This window comes from Malus domestica, chromosome 03 (genome assembly GCF_042453785.1).
Source record: "Malus domestica chromosome 03, GDT2T_hap1".
Classification (NCBI taxonomy): domain Eukaryota; kingdom Viridiplantae; phylum Streptophyta; class Magnoliopsida; order Rosales; family Rosaceae; genus Malus; species Malus domestica.
The window spans coordinates 37079382-37085791 of record NC_091663.1 but is presented as its reverse complement, the minus strand read 5'-3'; positions in this window follow the sequence as shown (position 1 = coordinate 37085791).

The following is a 6410-nucleotide window of genomic DNA, read 5'->3' as shown; positions in this document are numbered from 1 at the left end:
AACGCGTACCAAACGCAGAACAGAACAACCAACATGTTCCGTCCCATCCGGTTCGCGTACCAAACGCTACCAATATGGAACTAGATATGATCGGTGTTGTAGTCATGTACATTTTGCCTTTATTTATTTATCTTTGTTTTTCAACTTGTCTCCTCTATTCTTTCCTTGTAAATCACATTTTAACACATGCATATATTACTCATCGAAAACACAAATAGAAAAAATTGTGCATTAATATCGTATTCTGAGTGACAGAGAATGGGAACGTCTAATTTCAACAGAAAGAAACAACTATTTATCTTATAGTTTTACTCTTTCTAAACATGAATTCCACCTTAAGAGTACTTCTGCCCCAAATATTAGCATAACCCTTATTTTGTAATACTAATAAAATTGAGGGAAATATCAATAGATTAATAGCTAGTCGGTATTAAAGCAAAGAAATGGATAAAAAAATGAAGAAATCCCAATAAAGATGGACCTACCCAGACCACCACAAGTACCTTTTGTGGTGTTGTTCTTTTTAGTGCTTGAATCCAAGTCAAACATATCAATCAAGTATGGTGGAAAAAATTGAAGTTTATGGGGATTGGGGAAGGAAGGAAAGGAAGCATGATTGAGTTTCACATTCAAATCCCCTACATACATACATGAGTGTGTGACCAAATAAAGCATTTACTACGACACCCCATTTTTCAAGCACTGGCTGCAAACACACGCCAAGTATTTATGTTCCTACACTTAAGATTTCATCATGACCTCATCCAGAATCTATGTTCTTCTAACACAATTTTGTGGTTTTAGAGGGTGACCTCAAATTTCAATTTTTACTTAAACAAACCTCCGCGTCGGACTTAAACAAGAAATGCTGGAGTGTAACATATGCGATGGTGAGAGATACAGAAGGAGATGAATAACTAGTTAGTGATTACACAATAGAATTATCTTGCTAAAACAGAAATTAGGTCTTGTGATGCGAGGGATTAAAATAAATAAATATATCTCCGGTTGTATACTATAATCTGGATGCTAAAGCAAAAAAGAGCAAGAGTGAATAAACATCATGACTGAAACTGAATTTTACAGTAGTGTCACGAAATGAAATCTATGTCCACTTCTACATATTCAACTTTGTCAGTTTACCTTACCCCACAACATTAAAAACGAAAGAAAAGAATGGACATATAGATGGTTCAGCTTGAAAACTGGTACAAGGTTTTTGCACTAAACCAGTGCTGTAACCGATATATATCCCAGCCTCCGTATTTAACATTGGTGTTTAATGCGCGTAACCATTGTTAAATGTAGAGTCTCAAAATCCTGGAAATTGTACATTGAAGGATTTCGAACGTTAAACCTAGTGGAAAACAGAAGACCACCATGGCTTTATTGTTCTTGGAACTTGGTTACAATGAAGAAGAAAGAATTTTCTCTCATTTCCCAAGTGACCAACACTCATTTTTTTTTAATTATTGTCCCATCAAGTTGTGCAACCCTAGCATTTTAATTAGCAAACGGATGATGCATCACTCAACAAATATTTTTATATCATATGTTTGACACCGTTACTTTTAAAAATGCTCTATAAATTCATACGACTTCTGAAAAGTATTTCGTAATGTACTCTGAACTCGTAGTCCCTATCACTTTCATCTCTTACCATCAAATTCATTAAAATACTAAAGCAAAAATTATGATATTTTGTATGTTATATATTGAATAATAAACCTCAAATTCTCAATATAAGTATATATTTTTGTAAGTGTAAATAGGCACTTACTTGTATAATATATAGTAAGTTTGCTTAAATCCACCTAACCTACCTATGCATTTGCCTAGACTCCATCTAGGCGCATAGGAGGCCCCGACCCGTTTCTAGACTAGCGCCGAATGTCCATTGATTAGGACCATCTAAAGTTAGAATCTTGAATCCATCACTGCTCACCACTAAGTTGTTGGCTAACCCTATTAAGTTATACCATCAAAGATTTTGTAGATTGATAATGTTGGCGTGGCGCAGGAAAGAGTGGTAAGGGGGTTGAACAAATGCACGCTTGTTGCAGTAGCAGGGTGTGCAACGTTGCAGAATACAAGGATACGGTATGAGCTAATGCTTACATTTGAAGGAGCTTTGCCATGACCAGGTGGTGTGAAATTGTTGAGGTCCTTATTTATGAAAGAAAGAAGCATAAATTCTGGAAGGGGAAAAGATGCATGAGGCCTAGTCCGTATATAGGGAATGATCATATATCTACGTAGGGAGTAGGGAAACCCTAGCTGGCTACTTCAGAAACTCATCAAACAAAAACATAAATAAAATTAATACCACACTCAAAAGGTTGAGCCCTACACGCAAAGCCCTACGTGCACTCCTTACATTATTCATTTCATCTCTTCCCATGCTTGCACTATATTTCTTCCCAACCAAAAGGAAAAGGCTAGTTTAACCTCCACTTGGCCCCACTCAAATTCCAATAGATGATCATGAGAACTTTCATGCAACAAGGAAGTTGCTGTAACAATATCATTCAAGCTAACAGTGCGTGGTTGATTTGAAATATTATCGGAACCATAAATTATAAGATTTTCTCGTAATCTAGGGCAGCCTTGGAAGCATCATGGCTGATATTCTTGATTGATCCAGGATTGTTATGCAACGAGAATGTTATTATAACATTATTTCAAACTTGTTACACAGTGGCACGTGAAAAAAGTTAAAACATATGACAATATATGATCGACTTAAAATATTACCGAAATAGCGTATCGTATAAGTTATTCTTGTGATCTAGGAGGCCTTGGAAAACATCATGGCCCGAGATTCTTGATTTCCAAGCCTAGCTAGCAATAAAAGATTGAACAATATTTGGATATTCTCAAAAATATTGGTAGGTTCGGAAGGAAGAGATAGAATTTTTAAAGGTTTGTGTTTGTCTTCTTTGTGTGAGGGCATTGAAACTGAATCCTCCAAGACTCCAAGGAACAACACAAAATAATTGCATGTACGGATTTTGTGAAAAAAGGCAGACAGGACTCACTTTTGGTCTCTCCTCAGATATCTCTATTTTGAAATTTTATTATTATCTTCACGTACAATCTTAACATCATGGCATGGCGTGGCTCGACAGAGTTTTCCTCACTGCCATGCACTGCAGTACCTTCATCTTAATTACTCCTCTGCCATACCTCCTTCCTTCATCTCTTACCATGATGACACGATCTAAACCCTCTCTCTCTCTCTCTCTCTCTCTCTCTCTCTCTCTCTCTCTCTCTCTCTCCCCATTTGCAGCTATAAATACGTATGCTTCTTCTTCCTTCCTTCATCCAATTCCAGTGAGTGAGTAGAGTTCCATTGTAGTAGCTAAGGCTTGAAACGGGTGAGACTCCTTGTTGGAGAAGCAGGGCACGTGCAAACCCCATTGGCTATGCTTCAAATGCGAGCGAATAAGTTCTTTGCACGTGCTCCCCCTCTCCAACACGGGTTCCTCACCTATTGTCTCTCTCTCTCTCTCTCTCTCTCTAACTCAGAGTTCAGACATCCATGCAAGTTCTTGATCTCCCGCTGTTACAGTGCAGGTAATATCCGCAACCACTCAAACAATTGTTACATATATTCTACTCTTTCTTATGCCGTAATTTATTTGCTCCCAAGTTCCGCAGGTGTTTATAAAATTTGTGTGAGTACTTAATGGGTTTTACTTTTTCTTTATCGGGCATGCATGCATTTTTTTATTATCGAATGCATGCGCGTATGCTCCATGCAATTCAATTGTCTTTTTTTTTTTCCCTCTCTTCTTTTCATTTTTCATTTACTTTTCTACTGGTACTCAACTTTCTGGACCCTAGCTTATTAATCTGCACTGTGACTTCGTAAACCTACCAGTAAATTGTAAGATTCTTGAGCACTTCAAAGAATAAAGAAAGATGTCCCAGACGTTTTTTAAAATTTCAAGTGATTTTCAATGTGAAATGCAATTCAAGTGATAATCTTTACGATTGGAATAAATTCTATTTGTTCAAACAAATTTACACCGCGTGATGTTTGTAGATATAATTCAACTTTTGTGACGGGTTCATGTTATTTTGATGTATTTATACTATAAAGTTATGTACTTATACAAGGACTAATGTAAAAGATTGACTAATTAGAATTTATACAGGTTGTATAGGCCAGGTATTGTGGAATAAGAAAACAAGAGAGGTTGGTGTTCTCCTCTTTCGTTGGAACATAAACTAAAACTTTGCTTGTTTAAGATGGATTTCACCTTATTACCTCATTAGGATGGGATTGAATCATAAATAATTTGGGATCTTTCTAGCATTTTGTTTGATACCTAGTGAATGTCTCCATGAAGAAAGGCTACCATATGAAGAAATAAGGGTCTACTGCCATTGAAATGATCGTTGCATGTAAAGATTTGTAATAAGCACCGTCAAAAATGGAGGTTTTCATGAAGGAAGACGACATGGACATTGACATGATGCTTTGTTATTTACCACTGTCAAAATGACTTAGATGAAAGTGAGTTTGATATTAATTACAACGCATGGAATAACTTATATAAAAGTAAATGTAGAAATAGGCTTGGTCTAGTTTCGAAACCCTCCAATGTAACCTAAAAAAACAAAGTGAATATCAAGGTGAGTTTAACTCCAAAAAAATCCAACATGTTGAGATATGTTTCCGACATTTTCTAAACTCACATAATGAATCTTGTAAAATTCTCAAAATCACTTTGATAACGTTAGTTATATCTCCCAGATTTTGTGGAAAAAATTAAAATTTTTAGTTTTAGGAAATATTTTACGGGAATCTAAGGAAAATGTTGACAGATCTTTGTATGTAATCTTACCATTTATGTGGTCCTAAAAATATTTTTGTTTATTTTTAAACTAATGGAGGCCCCCCAAATTTGTCTGTCGAGAATATTTGGAATATCCTAAACTAATTTCAGGAAGCATGTGGTGCGACGAGAATGACTCGAATTTTGACTTATAATAAATCTTGTAAAAATTTCCAAAATCGCTTTGAAAACGCAGGTTATAACTCACAGTTTTTGTGAAAAAAAAAATTAAATTTTTAGTTTTAAAAAATATTTTGCGTGGGAGCTAAAGAAAATATTGTAAGACATTTAGATGTGTTCCTACCATTTATGTGGTCCCAAAACTATTTTTCATTGATTTTTAAAGTTGAAACGTTAAAAATCATATGAACTAATAAGGTGCTCCCCAAATAGTCAATCAAAGACTAGCTTTTGTCACTGGGTAGCGTGGGATAAATTGACTGAGAGTAAGAAGGTTGGAGGATTGGGCTTTAGAGATCTCATGGGTTTTAATGTGGCCATGCTTGCTAAAATTAGTTGGAGGGTGTTAAGGAAGCTGGAGTCGATGCTTAGCAGGGTGTTAAAGGATAAATACTTTCCCAACACATCTTTTTTGGAGGCGGGTAGGCAAAATAAGTTATCCTAGGGGTGAAAAGGTATTTTGTGGGGGAGACAAATTTTGGACCAAGGTCTACGGTGGAGGGTGGGGAATGAGGAGTTGGTTAGGGTGGCGGATCCTTGGGCTCTAGATCTTAAGGTGTCCGAGTTGATTAGGGCGGATAGGCAGGGGTGGAGATTGGATGTAACCTTCCACATTGACTAACGGAGAAGGGGTGATGTGCCTTATATGTGTCTGCCCACCTTCATATAACACGAGGTCTTTTGGGAACTCATTGGCTTCGGGTTACATCAGAACTCCGAAGTTAAGCGAGTTCGGGTGAGAGCATTCTCAAAATGGGTGACCTACTAGGAAGTTCTCGTGTGAGTTCTCAGAAACAAAATCATGAGGGCGTGGAGGGGCCAAAAAGCGGACAATATCGTGCTACGGTGGAGCCAGGACTGGGATGTGACATTGGAGGAGGTTGCGGCATTGGTGTCTCCGGATGATTTGGATTTGATTCGAACTATACTGATTAGTAGACTTGGGTGTGAGGACAAACAAATTTGGCATTATACAAAGAATGGGTTGTATTCGGTAAGGTTGGGATATTACGTTGTGATGGATATGATGAAGAATGGTGAGCTTGGAAGAAAAGGAAGTGGGATGTCGAGCTCTTCCGGTACACTGGGAGGGATTTAGAAGAGGATTTGGTCTCTTACAATGCGAAATAAACTCCATTTCTTTATTTGGAAGGCTTGTAGAAAGGCTTTGGCAGTTAGGCACAACTTGGAGTGTCGACGGATTAATGTGGTGAATAAATGTGATTTGTGCGGAGCGGGTGACGAAACAGAGACTCGTATTTTCTTTGCTTGTGATTTTAGTCGTGCATTTTGGTTTGGGATGTCATTACAAATTAATATGATGGTGATGGGGTCAATGAGTTCATAGACGGATGGCAGTGGATTATGCAACGTTTGGAGAAGGAG